Source organism: Lepidochelys kempii, chromosome 15, assembly GCF_965140285.1.
Source record: "Lepidochelys kempii isolate rLepKem1 chromosome 15, rLepKem1.hap1, whole genome shotgun sequence".
Classification (NCBI taxonomy): domain Eukaryota; kingdom Metazoa; phylum Chordata; order Testudines; family Cheloniidae; genus Lepidochelys; species Lepidochelys kempii.
Window position 1 is genome coordinate 6,751,068 of NC_136394.1, and position 24,070 is coordinate 6,775,137.

Sequence of the window (24,070 nt, forward strand, 5' to 3'; positions counted from 1 at the left end):
AAGTGGACCCAGAACTGATCCCTGTGGGACCCCACTCATTATGCCCTTCCAGCTTGACTGTGAACCATGGATAACTACTCTCTGGGAACGATTTTCCAACCAGTTATGCACCCACCTTAGAGTAGCTCCATCTAGGTTGTTTTTCCCTAGTTTGTTTGAGAAGGTCATGCAAGACAGTACCAAAACCCTTACTAAAGTCAATATATACCATGTCTACCGTTTCCTGCCCCCATCCATAAGGCTTGTTACCCTGGCAAGGAAAGCTATTAGGTTGGTTTGACACAATTTGCTCTTGACAAATCCATGCTGAGTGAATGAAACCTTTTACTTCAGGTTGGATCAATGTTCAATTTTGCATCTGCCTGAGCTACCACGGTGTCTCATGGCAGTAGTTCTGGGTCCCCCATGTGCCCATTCCCTCCTATGGATCCTATGCTCTGGCCCGACTACACCTCCCATGATGCACTGCAGAGTCTCACTGTGGCTGAGTCACCACGGGAGCTTCTCCAGAGTAAAATCAAAGACTCTCTGTACATTAGCGATCTTGAACTACCACCCCCAAACTTTCAAAACCATGTCTGCCACCCTCCCCCAGTATCATGAGACTAGCTTAAATCAGGATTTTTTTTAAAGAAGTTATTGGTTTTATTCCCCCCTTTGCCTTTGGTTTCTGAGCTTTTAGAGCGCACTCAGGTAACACGTTCAAGCATTTCTCTGCAGCCCTGGGGGCTAGAAACTTACTTTTTCAAAAGTGAAAGTGGAGATTTTTCTCATATTCACATGACTCCAGAAGCTGGGGTTTTCTAGAACAGTGGTTCTCAACCCGGAGTCTAGGGCCCCCTTGGGGGCCACAAGCAAGTTTCGGGGGGCTGCCAAGCAGGGCCGGCATTAGACTTTTTGGGGCCCAGGGCAGAAAGCCAAAGCCCCACCACCTGGGGCTGAAGCCGAAACCTGAGCAGCTTAGCTTCACGGGGCCCCCTGTGGCATGGGGCCCAGGCAGTTGCACTATTTGCTAACCCCCAATGCTGGCCCTGGCTTTTATATGCAGAAAAAAAACCAGTTCTTCTGGCACAAGTGGGCCATGTAATTTTTAAAGCATGCCTCAGAAAGAAAAAGGGTGAGAACCCCTGTTCTAGAAAACACTAGTATTCTCAAGAGTCCTGCTAAAACCAGAAGAGTTTGCAACACTATAAATTCTTTCATCATTAATGGTCTTATTGGCTCTATGGTATTTGTGCACACTCACCTCAACACAATCAAGGTGAAATACACAGGAAGAAAAAGTGAAACTGGGGGAAAATCAGGAAAAGAAGCTAACAAACATTCCCTTCCGTGCTCCACACATAACAAATGAAGGAGGGGGAAAACAACAAAGAAAGGCCCCAGGAAGAAGGCTTTTAACTACAAGCTGGAGGAAAATAATGAGACCCTGTCTCTTTAAAAAATAGATAAAGACTAAAATAAATGCAATAAGCGTATGCAAATGTGTTGAGCTGAACATCACTGTCTGTAAAACAGATGAGGGAGAAAGTGCTTGAAGCTAGAGAGAGGAATGAGGCAGGCAGAGCTGACCCTGGGGTTAATAATTTTTACTTCTCCATCTCATTCCCTCCATAAAAAAAAAAAAAAAAAGAGGGAGGGGGCAGGGAGAGAGGAGACAGGAATGTGTGTTTGGTTTGGAAGTAGCCATAGCAGCTCTGCTGAAGGTTATTTAACAGCATTGAAAGACGGGTCTGCAAAACACCTATTGTTTTATTCCACAGCTGTCTCTGTGTCAGCATCCCTACCCCTGCCTGGTACGTTCAGCCATTTGCCTCTCAGCTGAGAGATTGAGGACAGGTGCAACCTGCTAACCCTCAGGACCAGGTTGTGCAGGGAGTCCCAAAGGGCAGAAGTCAGGAGGATGCAAACCACAAAGGCGGAGGGGATGAAGGAAGGCAAAGGAGTCCCCTGCAGCCCAGGCACCACCTCACCACACAATTGACTTTCTCTGCAATGAAGAAAGGGCCCAGGCCTGTGCGGGGCTGCATCTCCTCTGCTGGCTTTGGTAGGGTGCTCAGGACCTCTGCAGGATGGAGAGCACCAAGAGGAAGCTGCCCCACAGCGGAGTCTGGCACTGGGACAGGATTGGGTTTGCATCATGGAGAAGCTTGTGTGCCGTAGCCCCTCCATGGAAGGGGCACACAGGCAAGGACTCAAACAGGAAAACCCTCCTTGCTCATCTAACCTCTTGAGAGCACAATGGGAACAGACCCCCCCTACCAGCCTCCACTCCCTTAAAGAGACCTGACACAGCGGAGAGTGTCCTGAAGACTAAATAGTAGGGGAGTCCAGAGCTTGCTGTCTATTGGATATCTGGATGAAGGGATGCATCTGGCCCCAGGCCAGGGGCTTAATCATAGTCCCTGAGGAATAGACGCCCAGGAGCAAGCAATATCTTGTTTTAAATATACCACAGCAGTATTTTTAATAGGGAGATTTTGGGGGCGGGGGGGGGAAAGGGTGTTAAGTTGTTAGGCAACTTTGTTGTAGGCAGTTAAACAGCTTTTCTGCTCCACCTCAGAAATAGCTGCACTTCACTGGCAGAATAAGAGAAGGGGTCTCCCTCTATATTGCATAGGCAGTGAGCAGAGACTGGAAATGCTGCGGGAATTCTTGGATAAAAGAAACCAAGATCACCTATTGTTTTGGACAGTGATTCTGAGACCAGACACGGGGCATCATAAAAGAGTGTGTTTAGTGCCCAACCTACACTGTTGTGTCATGTTGCTGTTCAGTGACTGCTGTGTTTCACCTCAGAGTGGGCTGCATTTCAGTGGTGGGTGGGGTAGTATCCATAAATCCTTTTCTACAACACAGGGATCTTTTAGGGTTTAAAATTAACTAATGTCATACAGCAATTTGTGATCCTGATTTGAAGGTTTCTCTGTCAAATACTAAATATCTCCACTATCCATAATAACATACAAGTGATCAATCCCGCTTTCTTTGGGAGATCCCTGAAGAAGAGTTGACTCAGCACTGGTGCGCCTCCTCATGGCAGGGCGTGACATAGCAGGTCTTTAGCAGCCCCTGCAGGTGGTCATGCCAATCCCATGGTGATCTGCTCCGGCAAGGTCATATCTTAGTTCTACCCCTTCCATGTGGACAGGGTCCAACAGAGAATCTGCAGTTCTTCCACCTAGCCTCAGCCCTTCCACCCTGCTCTCAGGGTTTTAAATCAACCCTGTCCCCTGATGTCAAGGGGCTTCATGATGTCTGCCCAGTGGCTGCCAGGAAATCCAGGCCCTCCTTCTACACCAGGCTAGAGACCACAGGATGAGCATCCAGGGCTGTTCCAGCAGATACTTCACTGCTGCCTCCCTAGACTCCTTCCTACCATTAACCTTTCTTCAGGCCTTATCCCCAGGCCTTTCCTCAGCACCCCCAAGGGCTCCTCCCCAGAGGCATGGGTCCTTCTCTTGTGTCAAGGTTCACCACAGGGCTTGCCCCTATCTTCCTGCCCCCCCACAGGCTTCCCCCTCACCCCACTAGAGTCTTCCTGCTCCCCACAGGTCTCTTCACTCTCTACCACCCAGGGAACCATTGCAGAGTTCATCCCTTTCTCCCTGCAACCACTCACAGTTGTTCAGTCCAAACACCCCTTCGGCTTTGCCACCACTGCTTGTGGCTCCCTCCTGCCCAGGACAACTCACCTCTGGCCCCAGGCTTCCCTGCCTGTAGGCTTCCTTCTGTCTTAGGATCCTCTGGTCCTGGCTTTAGCCCAAGAGAAAAAACTCCCAGCTACCCCTCTCCTGGGTGTCCTCCCTAGCCTTCTTCCCACTGCCCTGTGCTTCTTCCTTTACAAAGACCCAGCTCCTCCCAAGCTGGAGTGAACATCAATTATGCCTAACACCCTTCCAGCCAGTGCCCTAATTGGACTCAGGGTCCTGTTAACCCATGGTTAACCAGTGTGAAATTTCGACACCCCAGCATACCCCCCCAAACCTATTTTTTGCAGCAACCACTTTCCCTAGGGGCTGCTCTTTGTGGGCCAGCACATAGGGTACTGCACAAGGCACTGGAAAAGTGGAGTTCTAGTCCTGGCTCTGTTACTAACTTGGTATGTGAGTTTGGGCAAACCACTTTGTTTTGCTCTCACCCTTTGTCTATTTACACTGCAAGCTTTCTGTGGCAGGGACTGTAGCTTCCAGCACCTTGCATTGTGGGGTCTGACCTCAGCTGGGACATGTAGGGCTGTGATTTAATTCCTCACAGTCATCTTGCAAGAACATACTGTAGTTGCTGAAAAGGCCATTTGCCTTCTCTCCCCAGCCTCACCCCACCTCTGCTCTAAGGAATCAGTGAGCCTGATCTTTCTCTGAACTCCTGAAGAACTGATTCCTTTTCTGGGGTGGGGTGGCGTGGCATGGGGGGAGGAGTTGAGAGCCATTCGTACTGAGTAGAGTCAGTCGAAATTTGGAATTCCCCTCCTGCAGAAAATTCTGAGATTGCAAAATTTGATTTCAGCCGCATCGGGACAAAATGTTACCATCTCAGAATTTTTTGTGAAAGAACATATTCCCAAAATGTTTCATTTGGACCTTATTGAAATGGTTTGTTTTGTCTGGATCATTTAAACTTTTATATATTCTGTTATACACATTAAAGTCAAAACGAAATGTTTCAATCATTTTCTGCAAAAATTTTGATGAAATTGATACATTCCTGCGAAACTTTTCAGTGTTGTGGAATCAACGTTTTCCAGTGGAAATCTGTTGCTTTGGAAAACATATGATCTGCTCGAGTACTGCGTCTACTCTTATGCCACATTTTATGCAGTCTGGCAGGGTATTTTAGTTGTCAGCTGGGTCCTTTGACCATAATATTTTTAAAGTTTTGTCTCTGTTTGTATGTTGCATTCAGACACATGACAATAGGTGCCTTCTGAATAGATTACATGAATGAAATTGGGGCTTCTGGGTCCTTTTCCCAGCTCTGCCAGACTAATTCGCTGTAAGACTCCTTCACCTCCTTGTGTTCCGGTTTCCCAAACTGTACAATAGGGTGATAACGACACTGACCTATTTCACGCGGTGGTTGTGAGGTTTAATGATTGTACGTTCTTAAAGCAGTTAGCGATGGTCAGATAGTTGGGACTATACACGGGGAAAGTAAAATAACCAATGTCTGGGGATTCCCCAAATTACCCTTTTTTATAATTTCAGCCATTTTTGAGCTAGAGACGAGCAAACAAAGCATCTTCAAGTGGTATTGCAATAGGAAGGGGATACTGATTTGTTTTTCTCACTCTTGCATAGCTCAAAAATGGCTGAAGGAATCTTAATAATACTTTCACTGCCCCCTTCCCTCAAATTCCGCCTTCAGGCAAAGCCTGAGCAGGGGAAATTTCAGCAGCAGAGGAGAATTTTTCAGAACATTATAAAAAAGGGAAAAGCAAAGGATGAGTTTGTGGTTAAGAAGGCCTCAGTGTGAGATCCAGGAGATCAGGGCACAATGCCTGGCTCTGCCACAGAATTACTGCATAGCTTTAGGCAAGTCACTTAACCTCTATGCGCTTCAGTTTCCCACCTGTTCAAACATCTGTCTGTCATCTATTTAAAGTGGAAGCTCTTTGGGGCTGGACTCAAAGGTGCTTAACACCCATTGGAATGACTGGGAGTTAGGCTCTGAAGAACCTTTGAGGATCTGGGCCTAACATTTCTTCAGTGCCTGGCACAATAGGTCATTATTGTGGCATATAACAAAGTTTGGCTTGATGTCCGATTCCCCTCATTTTTAATGGGAATCGGGCACCCAAAATCTTAGCCATAGTAACAACTGTAATAATAAAAGGGGGGTCTGTTTATAATGAAAGTCCTAATGCAACCTTGATTATACCAGGTGCTACCAGGGATAAAGGGATAACACGGATAAAGGACTGGGAACACCACAAGGACTGGGAAATCTGCAGTTCGTTGGAGATAGATTCCCCACAGCTCCCTGAGTGATGACCTCACCCCCCACCTGCTAGGCACATCTGGGGAGGATTCTCCTGCCAGTTGGACCCTGAAGGAAGGGTGTCATATTGTTGATGCAAACCAAGGCAGAACAGGGAGGCTTGCGGAGGTGTAGCTGAAAGGCTATTGTGCTGGGAGGATGCTAGCAATAGAGCTTGTTATTTCTTCCAAGTGGCAAAGACTCTCCCTGTTGTCCTATTAATTCCCCCGGGGTCGGTTCTTTGCCAAGGCTCCTCTGACCCCCAGGTTGCCGCTCCCTGTGTGGTTCGGGTCCCGGAGCAGAGGATTAAGGGAGCAGAGGGAAGTGCTTTGCAGAACATAATGGCTGCCCCTTCAGCGTGCCCTTGGCAGGCGCCAGCAGGAGGGCAACCGGGGGCAGCGTTCCGCCCTCCCTGCCTGTGCAATTCCACACACTGCTGCGTGGGGAAATTGTAGGCCATCGCTGAGCCAGCTGCACTGTCTGGATTGTTCTCTTGGCAGCAGAGAGGCCGGTTGCAGGCAGCAGGCACCAGAGAAAACCAGCTCGTCACTTAACTCTTTCACAGCCTGTCCTGTGCCGAAGGCCCTGGCCCTGGCCTTTCACCAACAGAGCCACCAGCATCCGAAGTGACCACTCAGAGCCAGGGCAAGGAGGAACCCGGAGCTCCTGGCCACCTAAACTGCTCAGCAGGCCCCCGCATGTGCAAGGAGAGGCCTGGAAGACCGGACAGGGAGACAGCTAGAAAAAGTGGAGACTAGAACTTGCCCTCAGCGCCGTCTGCCCCATGCCCCACCCTGCTGGCATGCTTCGCTCCCACATACTGCCATCTTTCTCCCCACCACCTTACATGCTGTGCTTTCTGACCCCCCACATCCCATGGAGTTTGACCCCATCTTCCCTATACACAAGGCATTTCCCTGCCCCTGCACCTCAGGGGCTGTTCCCCTTCTCCTCCGAGCCCCACATGCTGCAATAACCCCATTTCCTCTCCCTTCAGCCCACACGCTGTGACCTCCCCTCCCATGTCCACTCCCCATTCCAATCTCACGCTACTCCCCCATTCCACCCCAACCCCCTGGGCCTCTGACTTCCCCGGCCTGGGAACTCACCCTGAGCGGCTGTGGGAGGGAGATGACCGTGCTGCTCCCCCCTCACCATGCATGTCCAGCCTCGGCTAGTTTATGACCCCCTCCAAATGATATAAAAGTGTCATGTCAGCGAAGCCCGGGGCTGGTGCTGTGGAAAAGCTGCCCCCCCCCACACACATACTGGCTTCAGATGGAGCCAGCAGATCGATACCGAGTGTGCTAAGCTGACACTGAGTCTCATTAGAGGTTTAGTTTTCATCTTCCTGCTCCCTGGCAGCCTTCACATTATCCCATAAAATTTATTTACTATTTCATGAATACATAAGCAGCAGGCAAACGCCAGCTTTTTATATATTTACACTGTATATATTTCACGGGAGAGTTATGTATGTCTCTGAGGCAGAGCAGAGGGAGAGCGCGGGACGCGGGAGCAGAAGGAGAGCGCAGCTGCGAGGAAAGAAGGAACGAGAGGGAGAGAAAGAGAGAGAGAGAGGATGAGGAGATGGATAGATCACAGTGCCACGGTACCAGTTCAGTAGCTGTCTAGAGAGCTGCACCCACTGAAATGACACCCTGTGGACGGAACTCGGGGTAGGAAAGTCACAAGAAGAAAGCAAGGCAAGCCTTGTGTGTCTGGCAGATTTTGAGGCAAGTTACCGTATAGGTCAGAGGGTTATTCCAGGCAAATAAAAAGCTAGTCCTGAATCTGAGCTCCTCCAGCCACAGCATTCTGGCCTGGATTTTGAAGCTTCCTCCAAAGTTTGAGGATGGTCGGATCCAGATTAAAAAAATGTAAGGCCAGAAGCGATAACCATTTGATCACCCAGTCTGACTGCCTGTGTAGCACAAGCCAGTGCTTCTCACCAGTTACTCCTAGCCTGAGCCCAATAACTGGGAGTAGATAAAGCATTTCAGCGCTCAGGAGATTAATGTGGGAGAGGCTGAGGTGCCACCAATGCCTGAGGCCTCTGCAGTGGCAGGCAACTGATTAGATGAAATATTCCCCAATGACCCATGCACAGGAAGGCAGAAACCTCATGGTCCCTGCCAATCTGAGTTGGGGGGAAATTCCTTCCTGACCCCACGCCTGGTGATCAGGGTGACTCTGAGCATGGAGGCAAGATACATGAGCCAAGCGAGCTGGCTAGAACCTTTCAAGGGAATTTGGGCCCAGCTGCAAGCTGACTTGAGACCAGTTCATGGCTTCACATAGACACCAGACAAAGCCCCCAGTAGCAGAAGGTCTAACCACCAGAGAACAGGTATCGCTCTGTGGTTTGGACAGAGCTCCGGGTTTAATTTGAATTGGAAATGATTCTCTAGAGGTGTGTGAACTCATGCTCAGTGAACCCAATGGACATGTTTGCAGTGAACCCCATGCAGCAGAAGCATCAGGTTGCATGCAGCTCTGGCTAATCCAAAATGAAGGCTAGACTGTAACTCACCCACGCCAGGAAATCTCCAGTTGTGCTTCTTGAAGCAGCTGCAATGACCCCATTGGATGTGTAGATTGTAATAAATCCATGGCCACTTAGGAATCCATAGTTACCAAAGTGCTGCTCACCATAGCCACTGGGAACTTCACGCCAAGATGGGACTGGATCCCACCTGGGACTCTCACTGGGCTAGATCCGCCCGCTCCAAAACCACAAGCCCTACCTCTTGAACTATGGAAAAACCTCTGTTCGCAGTCTAGAGTTGATGACACGCAATAGAGGAGCTCCAATCCTGTCCAGCAGAGGGCAATGATGTGCATACACATCAGCCAAAAGAAAAGGAGTGCTTGTGGCACGTTAGAGACTAACCAATTTATTTGAGCATGAGCTTTCATGAGCTACAGCTCACTTCATCGGATGCATACTGTGGAAACTGCAGAAGACATTATATACACAGAGACCATGAAACAATACCTCCTCCCACCCCACTCTCCTGCTGGTAATAGCTTATCTAAAGTGATCACTCTCCTTACAATGTGTATGATAATCAAGTTGGGCCATTTCCAGCACAAATCCAGGTTTTCTCACCCCCCCCCCCCCAAACACACACACAAACTCACTCTCCTGCTGGTAATAGCTTATCCAAAGTGACCACTCTCCCTACAATGTGTATGATAATCAAGTTGGGCCATTTCCAGCACAAATCCAGGTTTTCTCACCCCCCCCCCCCCAAACACACACACAAACTCACTCTCCTGCTGGTAATAGCTTATCCAAAGTGACCACTCTCCCTACAATGTGTATGATAATCAAGGTGGGCCATTTCCAGCACAAATCCAGGTTTTCTCACCCCCCCCCAAACACACACACACAAACTCACTCTCCTGCTGGTAATAGCTTATCCAAAGTGACCACTCTCCCTACAATGTGCATGATAATTAAGGTGGGCCATTTCCAGCACAAATCTCACAAATCTTGGGAGACAGGCCAGTCCTTGCCTACAGACAGCCCCCCAACCTGAAGCAAATACTCACCAACAACCACATACCACACAACAAAACCACTAACCCAGGAACCTGTCCTTGCAACAAAGCCCGTTGCCAACTGTGACCACATATCTATTCAGGGGACACCATCACAGGGCCTAATAACATCAGCCACACTATCAGAGGCTCGTTCACCTGCACATCCACCAATGTGATATATACCATCATGTGTCAGCAATGCCCCTCTGCCATGTACATTGGTCAAACTGGACAGTCTCTACGTAAAAGAATAAATGGACACAAATCAGATGTCAAGAATTATAACATTCATAAACCACTCGGAGAACACTTCAATCTCTCTGGTCACGCAATTACAGACATGAAGGTCGCTATCTTAAAACAAAAAAACTTCAAATCCAGACTCCAGCGAGAAACTGCTGAATTGGAATTCATTTGCAAATTGGATGCTATTATTTTAGGCTTAAATAGAGACTGGGAGTGGCTAAGTCATTATGCAAGGTAGCCTATTTCCCCTTGTTTTTTCCTACAACCCCCCCCCCCCCGATGTTCTGGTTAAACTTGGATTTGTGCTGGAAATGGCCCACCTTGATTATCATGCACATTGTAGGGAGAGTGGTCACTTTGGATGGGCTATTACCAGCAGGAGAGTGAGTTTGTGTGTGTGGGGGCAGAGGGTGAGAAAACTTGGATTTGTGCTGGAAATGGCCCAACTTGATTATCACACACATTGTAAAGAGAGTGATCACTTTAGATAAGCAAATACCAGCAGGAGAGTGGGGTGGGAGGAGGTATTGTTTCATGGTCTCTATGTATATAATGTCTTCTGCAGTTTCCACAGTATGCATCCGATGAAGTGAGCTGTAGCTCACGAAAGCTTATGCTCAGATAAATTGGTTAGTCTCTAAGGTGCCACAAGTACTCCTTTTCTTTTTGCGAATACAGACTAACACGGCTGTTACTCTGAAACCATACACATCAGCCAGTTTGTCACTACAGTAGCTAATCCCACAGACCATGAGATGTGTTGCTGACATAGCCACAGACCTTGGCAGAGGCAGGAAAGATGCCACTCTTGTTCAGCTCCATCATTTAGTCTTCAAGAGGACTCGGCGGGTAATGTGTTGGGTGACTGCCCCTCTGCCTGTGTCTGTGTGGGGTTTGCAGGGTTCTGCAGGGTTCTCCTCCTCTTCATCCTATAAATGAGGCCAATATGGGAAAGAGAGAGAGTTGGTACGTGGTCTGTGGTCCCTCCACTATGGAGAAGGCAGGGTGGCCTGGTGGTTAGCAAGTTAACCTAGGAATTTTGAGACCTGGGTTCAACTCCCTACAGTTCCACAGACTTCCTGTGCAATCTTGGGTAAGGCACTTAGGCCCAATTCCTGAAAAGTATTTGAGCACCATTGAATCAGTGGGAATTAAGAACCTACATACCTTTGAGGAGCTGCACTTTCACCTCTCTGGGGCACTGTTCCACCCCTGATGTCAAGTGGCACAATTCTGAAATCCTTGTCATGCTGGCAGACCAGATGTCAGCTCATGCCAGAGCCAATTCACCTCCATGTTAGTATAGATCAAAGTGATTGTTATAAGTATTTGGTGTTTGAACTTCCTGAAAACTAGTGGGATGTTACTGGCATTGTTTTCACTTAGCTGAATCCCGTTATAGTGGAGGAGCAAACATTTTAATTGTGTATGACCCTGTAACTAAATAACCCATCAAAGGAGAAAGAAGCCTTGTGGAATGCAAATGAATAACTTCAACAGAAAAGAGCTAATTCCAAAACACACGGTCATTGCGTGTGATGCTCAGAGGTTGAAGGCCCAAAATGCGTTCCTCACTCTCCGCCATCAAAGGAAAAGTGCTCATGATAGTGGCCCTGTCAGCTTCTTTTCTGGGAGAAGATGCTGTAAGTGTGGATTCAAGGAAGTGCCACCACACTGGAAATATTGGGTGGCCCCCATCCTTTACGTAAGCCTGAGTGCGCACAGGGGAGCAGAGACCAGAGAGGGACACATAGGGGCTGAAGCAACCGCTGCGGCATCCAGGATCTGGGCTCCCCCTTCCCAGCCTGGAGTTGGCTGCCTCCCCACCCTTGAATCTAAGTACCCCCCCATACCTCCATGCTCCCATTCACAGCAATCTTCCTGTCCCCCCTTCCTCCACTTGACACAAAGTTCTAAATAAGGAGTAGATCATAGGCACCGACTCCGTGGGTGCTCTGGGGCTGGAGCACGCACGGGCAAAAAATGGTGGGTGCTAAGAACCCACCAGCAGCCTCCCTATCAGCCCCTCCTCCCTCCCTCAGTGTTTCCTGTCTGCCAGTGGGCCACACCGATCAGTGCCTCCCCCTCTCTGCCACGATCAGCTGTTTCACGAAGTGCAGGAAGCTCTGGAGGGGAGGGGAGAGGAATGAGGATGCGGCGCTCAGGGGAGGGGACAGAATGGGGCGGGAAGTCAGCACCTGTGGAGTAGGTAAGGGCTGAAGCGCTAATGCCATAAATTCTGTCATGATATTTGGTGAGGCCCCAGCTCCTGGAGTTATGTGACCATGTGAAAATCTCAGCTTTCATTTTAAGAGTTTCTACCCCTTGTGGTTGTGGAGGAAAAGCTTGAAAACATGACCCAAATGCTCTGTAAAGACCCAGAAACAATGAGACTAATAAAACGTATATCAAATGGGTTATTTTTTAAAACTCCTGTGGTTTTTAAGCCAATCTGATGATTTTGGGGGCGTAACTCATTATTTTTGAATCACCGCAGCCTGGAGTTGGCAATACTTAAAAAAAATTCTTCTCTGTGCTATTATTGCTAACCAACAAATTATTAAAACAGGGAGAATTGTAATAATCTAATTTATTGTTGCCGTTTTTGGTACTTCATTGGGGTTGGTGAGCAGAAATGGATTGGTCCCTTTGCCTGTTTGTGTAGAGTCAAGTTCACACTGCGATTCTCACCTACTATTGTGTTTGGATTGCCAGCACAGCAGGAAAATAGTTGAACCCAGAGAAATAATCCAGTTTGTTTTCAAATGATATTTTTAAAAAATGGTACATTTCAAACCCTAGGTGCTGTAAAAAGCCGGGGGGGGGGGGGAAGCATTATATAAATTTAAACTTCTGTAAAGGGACTGTTCAGTGTGTCAAAAATAAGTCTAGTCATAAGATTGCAGGCTGGGAACTTGCTGCTTTTCCTAAAAGCTCATGCTTCAGGGTTTCAACCAGCCATCTGCTGGGGTCAGGAAGGGTTTCCCAACCACCTTGCAATGTATTCTGAGATTTTTTTTTAGGGGGGAAGAGTTTATCTCCTTCCTCTGAAGCATCAGGAATGGCCATGGCTGGAGATGAGAAAGTGAATGTGGGGGGCCAGAGCTCTGAGGTGACACTGAGTGTTTTCTCTCTCTCAGGTCCTTGGCTGTCTGGGTCTTACTCACATACTCAGGGTCTAACTGATTGCCCTGTTTGGGGCCAAGAAGGACTTTTCCTCCAGGTCAGATTGGCAGGAAGTTTGGGGTTTTTTTGCCTTTCACTGAAGCACATGGTTGCAGGTCACTTGCCAGGGTACATCTCACTTAATTGTTTCCTGTCATTGCAGGGGCCTCGGGCACTGGTGCTCCTCAGTCCCTCCTGTTCTCTGCCTGTGGCACATATTAGTCTCGTCTCCTGTGGGCTGTGATACTTTGATGTCCTTTCGGTTGCTGGGCTTAGTGTGAGGGTGCTGGGTGGAGATGGTGGCCTGTGAGGTACAGGAGGTCAGACCTCTGCCTTAACATCTCTGACTCTATGCTTCACTTCATTGCCTCATAACAAAGTGGGGAGGAAGACTCCCACTGACTAAAATATGAGGTCCATGAGGTGTGGAGTGGGTCCAACCCATAATACTCTGAGCAACCCAGTTAACCCCTTGGTGACCACTTTACTAGATAAATATTGGCCCCATGTGAGTTGGTAACATGTCTTTGCACTGTCAGGCAAAATTAACTGGCCCAGCTTGTTTTCGTCCCCAGCACCCACCACCACTAGACTAATCAGGAGGGTACATTGTGTCATGCATAGGGGCTGGACTGACTGTGTTAGCCTAAGTCCCAAGGGAGGTCTAACTCAGAGGATTTTAAATCCAGTATGTTTTTCCCTCTAGTCTCAGGGTGCACCACACGCTAATGCCTAGAATGCCCTCTTGGAGTACTAAACACTAGTAGCCAAAACGGTTTGCCTAGACGCCTCTCCGGGCGCGTTCAGGCCCTGATTCAGCAGTCCATCCCTGTTCAGCAATGTGCTGAACTCGAGGCAAGTGCTCAAGTTCCATTGACTTCAATTGGCTTAAGAAGGGCTCCAGAGGTGATCCTGTCAATTACAGGCCGGTAATTCTAATGTCAGTACCGGGCAAATTAGTTGAAACAATAGTAAAGAATAAAATTGTCAGACACATAGAAGAACATAAATTGTTGCACAAAAGTCAACATGGTTTCTGTAAAGGGAGATCATGTCTTACTAATCTATTAGAGTTCTTTGAGGGGGTCAACAAACATGTGGACAAGGGGGATCCAGTGGACATAGTGTACTTAGATTTCCAGAAAGCCTTTGACAAGGTCCCTCCCCAAAAGCTCTTATGTAAATTAAGTTGTCATGGGATAAGAGGGAAGATCTTTTCATGGATTGAGAACTGGTTAAAAGACAGGGAACAAAGGGTAGGAATAAATGGTATATTTTCAGAATGGAGAGGGGTAACTAGTGGTGTTCCCCAAGGGTCAGTCCTAGGACCAATCCTATTCAACTTATTCATAAGTGATCTGGAGAAAGGGGTAAACAGTGAGGTGGCAAAGTTTGCAGATGATACTAAACTGCTCAAGATAGTTAAGACCAAAGCAGACTGTGAAGAACTTCAAAAAGATCTCACAAAACTAAGTGATTGGGCCACAAAATGGCAAATGAAATTTAATGTGGATAAATGTAAAGTAATGCACATTGGAAAAAATAACCCCAACTATACATAAAATATGACAAGGGCTAATTTAGCTACAACTAATCAGGAGAAAGATCTTGGCATCATCGTGGATAGTTCTCTGAAGACATCCACGCAGTGTGCAGCAGCAGTCAAAAAAGCAAACGGGATGTTAGGAATCATTAAAAAAGGGATAGAGAATAAGATGGAGAATATCTTATTGCCCTTATATAAATCTATGGTACGCCCACATTTTGAATACTGCATACAGATGTGGTCCCCTCATCTCAAAAAAGATATACTGGCATTAGAAAAGGTTCAGAAAAGGGCAACTAAAATTATTAGGGGTTTGGAACGGGTCCCATATGAGGAGAGATTAAAGAGGCTAGGACTTTTCAGTTTGGAAAATAGGAGACTAAGGGGGGATATGATAGAGGTATATAAAATCATGAGTGATGTGGAGAAAGTGAATAAGGAAAAGTTATTTACTTGTTCCCATAATATAAGAACTAGGGGGCCACCAAATGAAATTAATGGGTAGCAGGTTTAAAACAAATAAAAGGAAGTTCTTCACTCAGCGCACAGTCAACCTGTGGAACTCCTTGCCTGAGGAGGTTGTGAAGGCTAGGACTATAACAGGGTTAAAAAGAGAGCTGGATAAATTCATGGAAATTAAGTCCATTAATGGCTATTAGCCAGGATGGGTAAGGAATGGTGTCCCTAGCCTCTGTTTGTCAGAGGGTGGAGATGGATGGCAGGAGAGAGATCACTAGATCATTACCTGTTAGGTTCACTCCCTCTGGGGCACCTGGCATTGGCACTGTCAGAAGACCAGATACTGGGTTGGATGGACCTCTGGTCTGACCCAGTCTGGCTGTTCTTATGTTCTTAATGCAACTACACTCGTGCTTAAGTTAAGCATGGGCATAAGCGCTTTGCTCATAGGTGCCACTTCTACTTTTCCCCGGGAGTGCTCCACCCCCACTCTGCCCCCAGACTCCGCCCCCACTCCACTCCTTCCCCCAAGGCCTTGCCTTTGCTCCGCCTCTTCCTGCACCTGCTCCACCCCCTCCCCTGAGGTCCCGCCTTCACACCACCTCTTCCCGCCTCTGCTCTGCCCCCTCCCCGAGCCCCTGGTCGCTGGTCTCCGCTCTCCCCAAGCCTCTCCCCGAGCTGCCAAACAGCTGATTTGCATGGCCGCTGAACAGCTGGGGCTGATGGGTGCTGAGCACCCACTATTTTTTCCCGCGGGTGCTCCAGCGATGGAGCACCCACAGGGTCGGCACCCATGACTTTGCTAGAGTGGGGCCTCAGGGCAGTTGGATACTGCAGCAAGCACTAAGTCACGTGTTGCTGGTGTTGCTCTGCACACTTTGGCATTCTGGGAGAGGTGCTCGGATTTTCCCAGGATGCACTGATACAAACACGGCTAGGCAGTGCAGTAAGTGGGGATGTACAAACAGGGCTGATGCATAACGGTGACAAACACTGCTGTGTGGATGCAACTCAGCTGTGTCTGTTCAAACTGGGCCACATGAGTATCACAAATTGGTTACAACAGCAGAGTTATAAGGTGAGTAGGGATTTAGGCAGTGAAATAGATTCCTAAGGGAGATAAGTAAGAGCCCTGCATGCTTGCATTATTTAAAACTGAACTGAACAAAGCACCGGTGACCATATTGTAGACAATGTAGTCCCTGATTCCACACACATGGAATTCACCCCTTGCTGTAATTTCATTTTGAAAAATGTTTCTCGCCTTCCTGGCTGTGAACCCTGAAAACCTAGTGTCACAAATGCAGCATGTTGACTTCCAGAGTATGCAGAGAGGCTGAAACAAGAGCTCTAAGCAGCACAAACTGCCCTGCCCATTTCAATGGCCGCTGTTGACTCTGAAACATAATGATTACCTTGAAGACATTGCCGATGCAAAAGTGTGGAGCATACTGAAAATGCAGTAACAGCATAAATTAAATTGAATTTAGTATCTCAAGGAATGATCTGAGGGCTACTGTGCTGAATGCGTTAGTCATTTGCAGATTTAATTCAATAAAACCCTTCAATACTTCAAATGTACGTAAAGCTGGTTGCAAAATTTTCACCAGAGTGCCACAGAATTGGCACCAGAGTGCATAATTTAGGGTTTGCTCGCCACAGAGCCTGGACTATAGGGACCAGTCCTGCAGTGACAGAGAGAAAAAAATGCATGGTTTCTTCTTCCAATCTCTGATTTAATGGAAGAAAAAAGCATGAGGATTTTCATTTTGACTGCTCACCAACCACTTGTAAGCCTGATGCCATTAAATGAAATAAGCACATAAAAGCCACTTAGGGTGTATAATGTAAAGAGGCAGCAGGGAAAAAGACAAGGTGAGTGCTGTGACAGCAGAAAGAAGCACTACAGCTTTAAAAAACTATATAAATTTTTAGCCTTGCCACTTTTCCCTCTTCTGCCCTTTAGCATCTGTTCTGCTCCCCACCCCTGCCCTTTTCCTGTCTTTTTTCCCCGTGCAGGTGTGAGTTATCTGCAGCATAGGTAGCAGCCACTATACCATCTTTTTAAAAGGCTGTGTGTAATAAAACATCCCTTGTGGACATTAAGAGCTCACCGTAAAGCAAAACCAACATATTAACTAGGGGGAAAATAATCAAATAATGCTTGGCAGAACCTAGCTAAGTAGCCTTCTGTCTATTGTAGGCACTTCCATGACCCTCATCATCATATCTGAGTGCCTCACAGTGCATAAGGTATTTATCCTTACAACGCCACAGGGAGGTAGGGCAGTGCGGTTGTCCCCATTTTATAGATGGGGACCTGCGGCCCAGTCAGGCTAAGTGACTTGCTCAAGGTCACACAGGAAGTCTCTGGCAGAACATGGAATTGAACCCAGGTTTCCCGAGTATTAGGATATTGGAGAACCCTTCCTTTGCATCCTTCCATATTGTATACTTGGCCCATTGGACACTATCATTCAAGACTCCTAGTCTCTGGACTTATCTTCCTCACCCAATCAAAAGCTAGAAAATAAAATTGTATGTAATGTACCTCCTATTAAAGACTGACCATAATCAAAAGCCCAGATCTGAACTCCAGCAGCCACCGGTAGATACAAAGTTTATGCCTGGTTTCTCCCTGCATAACAGGCCCAACCAAAAATCTCAGCACAGATTCAACTTGAACTTCAGAGGAGCTGGGATCCAAACTCTTGGGCCAATCCTGTTAGGGGTTGAGCACCCTCAGCTGCCACTGACTTCAGGGAGAGTGCTCAGCAGCACCCTGGGATCAGGCCCTTGAGGGATCAAGCCCATCTTTACCCAGTGTAAGCCATTACCTGGTGTAACATGAGGGATGACTTTTTGTAATCTCCAGTTTTCATTGTAACACGGCCAGGTGGCACTTTGTTATAAAGCATGATGTCCATGGTGACCTAACAAGAGCATCCCATTCTCTAGTATGGTAAGTGCACCCATCACATTGTCTTCATCAGGTATGAGAGCCTCAGGTCGGACTTTTCATCCATCAGTTTCAGACCTTCTCTATCACTATATTGCAATTTCTGAGAATTGCAGGGAGAGAGGAAGAGACGTCGGATTCACCCTGGGAAGCGTAGTCCACAAACAAGTCGATAGTGCAGGGAACGTAAAGGCTGCTGAACAAAGAACAGAGTTTAGGTACTTTGATTTTTCTTGAAGAAGTCAATGACAGCATGTCTCAGGAGTTGCTGAGACAGATTGAGGCATCCTTCCGCCTTTAGAAAACACCACTGCATGAATGTAACATTCAGCACCAAACAGTGCTTCTGTTTTAGGATCACCAGTCCTGGAGACTGACAACAAAGAGCACACATGGTATCGAGGCAACACATACACTACACCAGCTGCCCCGGCCAAGATTTGAACCAGTGGCCAACAGGCAGTACATCCAATAGCCCATTACCAATCCCCTAAGCCAGTCAGTCTGTGTTTGTTACCTAGCTTCGGTTTGGCCTAATCCTGGCAATACCACTTCCGGCACAGTAATTCTGGGAATGGTGATGCAAAGAAAACCAGGTTTGCTACAGCAGAGGCAGTATCCACCTGCTCCCCCAGCAGGCTCACCAACCCTCTCCAGCGTCTCTCCACTGCCTGCCTCTCAGAGCCAGCCGGCTTCCCGCTGGCAGGGGTATGCTCTTCATTCTGTGCAGGTGGACGCGCTGCCCCAAAGTCTATACAGAAAATGACTAGTATTGGTTGGGGGAGGGGAATAGTTCTCCTACCCACCAGCACAGTTCTGTTGCCTACATCTACCCTTCTCTTCACAGTTCTATGTATTTCAGGGGGTCAGATTCTGATCTCAGCCACACCAGAGTCCATTGACTACAGCAGTTACTCCGGATGTGCAGCTATGTAACGGAGACTGCAGTCCAGTCCTGTAGCAGCAGCTCTGTCCAGCCCGCCCTACCAAGCCTATTTGTCCTCTTGTCCCTATCCTAGCACCTGCTTCTAGCTCTCCATACCATTTATCTACAGTAACTAGCAGCCAGTTCTCCTGTCAGTCTATGGAGCTACCCATACATCACTGCTGTCTCTCCATGTTCTCCATGTGTATGTCCACCTGGGCTTGTGGTTATCTGTCTTTGACTCATCCAGATCATATCTATCACAACTACTATCTACTGTACTTAACTATAGGTGTCTGTCTCAGCCTACCTGCCTATCCGTATCTTATCTATCAGACTTAAATATTTACCAGCCCTTCTTTTGTTGATCCCTCTTGAAGAGTTCAACAGTGGGGCACATCAGCAGCAGAGGTTACTGGCTTCAGTGGCTATTTTGCTTCAGATTGTAAGAACATGAATCCATACTATGGTACAGAAACAGCTGTGGGCCAAAACCAAGATCACAGGCCCATTGTGCCTGGTGCTGTACATACTTATAGAGACAGAGACAGCTGCTTCCACAAAGAGCTTAATGGATGAGACAGGGAGGGAAACAACTTGGCCGAGATCACTTGGCAAAGCCAGGACTAGAACTCTCCAGTCATTAGACATTGCTGGCTCACCACATGCTGCCTGTAGCAATCCTTGTGTAAGTCCGCAGGAACTCCATGGTCTGAACTGGACTTATTCCCACTTTACACCCATGTGACCGAGTGCAATTTCCATAAGAATGTGAACGACGCAGGCAGACACATGGTTGTACCAGCAAGGCGGAGGACCATTTGATTTAGAAGAGGAGGCCGGCCACCTGACTGACAAACCCGGCTTCTCTCCCTCTCCACGCAGCCCTGGTGAGGCCAGGTACCCCTGGCAGCATGATGAACGGGAGAGCACTGATACAGCCAGCACTGTCTCTCTACAAACACCGCTCGATACTTTGTAGAGCGCAGCCATTTATACACCGTGATATATAAGGCTATCAAGTCACAGCAGTAACGGCTCCTGCGAGGCTCCCATTGGCTTCCACTCCCCTCCCTTCCTTCAGTCAGAAGAACAGGCATAAATTTGGCAAAACAGCTTCACTAACCTTTGGCTGTCTATTACGCCCAGGCTTTCTGGGTCTGTCTGCAAATTCACCGGCGGTTGAACCTTCATACTGTGTCACACCACATTCAGCTTCACAGGGCCTGAAGTGGGGAAGCCTTGTTCTGAAAGGATTTGGTCATTAATATTTGCATATAAGAGAGAGCTGTGAGGGGTTTAGAGCAATGGCAAACTCACAGGACTATCTGAACCACCAGCCAGCCGTCATAAGCGGTATGCCCAGGGCTGCTGTCCTGTTGTGCCTGTCTGTGTCACAGGGCGTGAGCATGGAGTGGGCAGTTTAGTATCCCTGTGCCGTACGCAAGTTTTCTAATTTATGGTAAGAACAGTCATTGCTGACATATGAGGCCTGTTCCCTTGACAATTCCCCTTCCTCTCACACATCCTCAAGTTCCACCAGAACAGATTCCCTTTAATACAGCCCAAATGACAATTTTTCTGGGTGGCTCCTTAAACAGATTTGGCTCCAAAACATGAGCCTGATCTGGATTCTGGATGCTTAAAATGGCCACCACTATGTGGCGGCCATTTTAAGATTGGCATGGCTCCCGGCTGCAGCCATCCAGGCATTCGCAGAGTTCCTCTTCCCTGACGCATCCCCCTTGGCTGTTCCTGATCCATGAGCCCCCTCACCTCCTGTGGTAGGCACTGTACAAACACAGAATAGACAGTCCCTCCCCCGCAGACGTAAGTAGGCAAGACGGATGCAGGGGAGGGAAAGGGGTGGAATGAACAAGCAGAGGGAACAACGTGACGGGGGCAAACACCATGTTAGTGCCTTGCTTTGATGTATCTGTTTGTTAAAGGTGACAAGGGCAGGTGTGGAGTGAGCCTGAGGCGAAAAGCCTGTAAGGGAGAGGGTGAGTTGGAGCAAACACCCAACCAGCACAAAGCAGAGAAAGTCAAGTCAAAATTAGCTAAGGGCTTGTCTACGCTTGAAAGCTATTTCAGAGTAAGGAACAGTGTGAATACAAAGCGCAGTAGTTATTCAGACACAGCTACTGGGCTTTAAATTCATACCCTGCCTTCACCGGTGTAAACTTTCAAGCATAGACAAGCCCTAGACAGCATGATCCTTGTTTTACTGGTGGGGAAGGTGATGCAGGGACAGGTTAAGTGGCTTGTAAAAGGTCACCCAGCAAGGCGGAAGCAATGTCACAGTGTGGATGGCCCTTTAATGGAATTTGCCTTAGCTCCATCTGTGACTAATTAGCCACATCCCAGGTAATGGGTCTAAGACCAGGGACCAGGTGAGAGCCTTCCAGTCACCTGGCCTTTAGATGAAAGGCCACCAAGCAGATCAAGCTCTGCAGAAAAACTTGGGTCAGGATGCAGGGGCCTGGTTTATCTGATTAATTTACGCTGGACCCTTTTGGGTTTGAGACACAAATCCATCCCTGAAGAAAGTGATTGAAATTCTGCTGCTATTGGGAGCTTTATATGATGCCCTGGCTAGTGATTTGTCCCCACTGATTTACCCAGAGCTGAGATTAAAGCTCCAGAGCTTGTCTCTCGTCTCCTGTGCTCACACAACACTTTAGAGAGTGAAATTCAAGCTCTTTGACCATCTCTTCAACGTGCTGAATGCTCTGAGCGCAGGATATTGAGAAGACTGCAGCCTAAAGCTCCAGGATGAGTGTCCAAAATAGCTTTTCTCCTCAGGCACAATGGAGTCATCTAACTGCAAAGGCATAGCTGGTCTGTGCAGAAGACAGCCTTCTTGGGAGCCAGTCTAGGACCACGAAACAAACACCGTGTGATCAAAGAACCACCACGGATCTCGTCACTAGGGCAGGTCGGAACATGAGCGTTGCACTTCATGAAAAATGTTGAAATTTGTTTTTGTTCTGTACTGGAACAAAAATGTGACCAGTCAAACTTCTTTGTGGAGAGAGAGAGAGAGAGAGAGAGACCCCAGAATAACCCAGTGGTAAGGACATTCATCTATGAGTCTCTGCCCTGCATTGGGCAGATCAGGGATTAAGCATGAGTCTCCCACATCCCAGGTAAGTGCCCTAGCACAGGGCTACTGGTTATAATAGGGTGGACAGTTCACGCTTTGTCTCGTATTTTGTCCTGCACCTGAGGCACCTCCTCAATGAAATTCCTAACAAGTTCTACTTAGAGCTTCCATTCCAGGCGCCAGGCACACGCCTTCCACCTGTCTTCACGAATACCAACAGAGCACAGCAGAGACACTATCACAATAAAATAAACAAACTCTTAGATCATTTCCTCACCCCAGGAGACAGAGGGTGTGGAGATGGTCAACAAAGTTCAAACACTTTTGATGAAAAGAGGGCCACATTTTTCAAGAAACTTTGTGTGAAACGTGTCCCTTTTTGGACCACCTGCAGAAAAGGAGACAGACCCACCTATAACAAATGCTCATTGCATTACTTAAAGCACATCTGGAAGGTGCTCAGATGCCATGGTGATGGGCATAGTATAGAATAACCAGTTCAGGGCTCTCCATCACCATAGAGTTTTGTTTTGTCCACATTCCCTATAAGCTGGTTTCATGGTAATCAACTCTCTTTTAGGAAGGAAGGGGTGCAGAAGAGAGAGCGAGAGAGATGCGGCAGGTGGGTTACTGATCTCCCTTCTCCAGAAGAGCGTCCCCCTGGTTTGGGTGCTGACCTTGAAATTAGGACGCCGAGTTCCAGCCCTGGATCAACCTCAAATGTCCCGTGTAACCTTGGGCTAGTCACTTAAGCCCAGCTCTTCACTTCCATGGATTGATTTACCTTTGAGGACCCGTGCCCTAGTCTTGCGTCAGTTCTCCATCTGTAAAATGGAGCTAACATCACTGCTTTACTTCACAGGGCTGTCACCTGGACAAAATCCTTGTATGGCAGTGAAGCACTCAGATACTCCAGTGGTGCAGGCTGTGGCTAGAGAGAGCTGCTGCTTGTCATTAGCTGGCAAGCCTTCGTGTTCAGCTACCTTTCCCCTTCATGGCAGAGCTGAGTCTGCTGCTCTCAATACGGACTCCGTGCCTAGGAGTTTAGAGAGCAACATTTTAGAGATGCAGCTTTTGAAAGTGGCTGTTTTTGGAGGTAGCCTGTAGGCCAGCCGAGCAGTGAGAGGATGTGTTAATTCTCCTCTGCTTACCCATCTCTCCTGCAACATTGCTCTGTGATAGCTGCTGCATAGAGGGTATCATCTTTTATCTTCCTTGACTGATGGCAGCCCCTCTGGGGCTAAGGGGTAGTCTGCTTATGCTCCCCTGGTATGGGGTAAGGCGGTTTTCCTTTGGATCCCAAAGGAAATGTAAGAATCAAAACTGCAGATTGTATTACTCACCAAGGGGGAAAAAAAACCCCACACAGGCAGCCACAAAAGAAAATCACCATAATGAGCAGCGCACATGGCAATGATTAAAATATTCCGATTAACTTTGGTCCCATCAGCTGCAGGGCAAGCTGCATGTGATTAACCCGTATTCACTAAGGAGGGAAATTGTTTGATTTGGGGGTGGGAAATCAAGGGGTTGTTTTCAAACACCATCCAGGGGAATCTTTACATCTTAGTGTCAAGCAAGTTCTCTGGGCGAATTGATCGGTGGCATTTCCCCGTACGCCACAGGAACAGAGTGGCTTTTAGTTCTACGTGCACATGCTGCCTTTGGGGCAGGTGCCAGCCGTGCAAGGCGCAGGAGCTGGCTGAGAGAGGAGGCTGGGATCTCCTGAGGCCCAGCTCGGTATTCCACCTGCTGGACCCTGCTGCCTCACCCTTAGCACTGATGTGTAAATCCACGGTAACGCCGTCCCATTGTTACAGCCGGTCTCTGGGCTAGGAGCGCTAACGCAGAACGCATCAGGAAACGGGGGGGTTAAAAAGTTACCAAAGGCTACAGTAAGAGAGAATGGGAGAGGTATGAGCTGAAAGAGTGGGTTGTGTATCGGTTGAGAGAGCAGGATGAGTACCATGCCAACAAAGCATTGGATGAGTACCAGCTGAGAGAATGGGACAGGACCATAATGATGGAGAGTGGGATGGGTACAGGCAATGTGAATTGTGTGGATGTCTTTCTAACAGAGAATGGGATGGATATCTTATTGGCTGAGAGTGCACTGGATGTTGGCAGAGTAGGTTG

At 47.9% G+C, this 24,070-nt stretch overlaps 1 long non-coding RNA gene across 1 annotated transcript in view; it reads right to left on the reverse strand.

Annotated features, from left to right (window-relative positions):
* LOC140898678 (uncharacterized) overlaps positions 1–17,977 on the reverse strand; it is an 81,120-nt gene extending 63,143 nt beyond the window's left edge. Inside the window, exons 1-2 of the long non-coding RNA XR_012155057.1 lie at positions 17,782–17,977; positions 10,555–10,703 (exon numbers count right to left, since the gene is read on the reverse strand). This is a non-coding gene — a long non-coding RNA (uncharacterized LOC140898678). The remainder of the gene's footprint in view (positions 1–10,554; positions 10,704–17,781) is intronic.
* Positions 17,978–24,070: the final 6,093 nt, after the last annotated feature.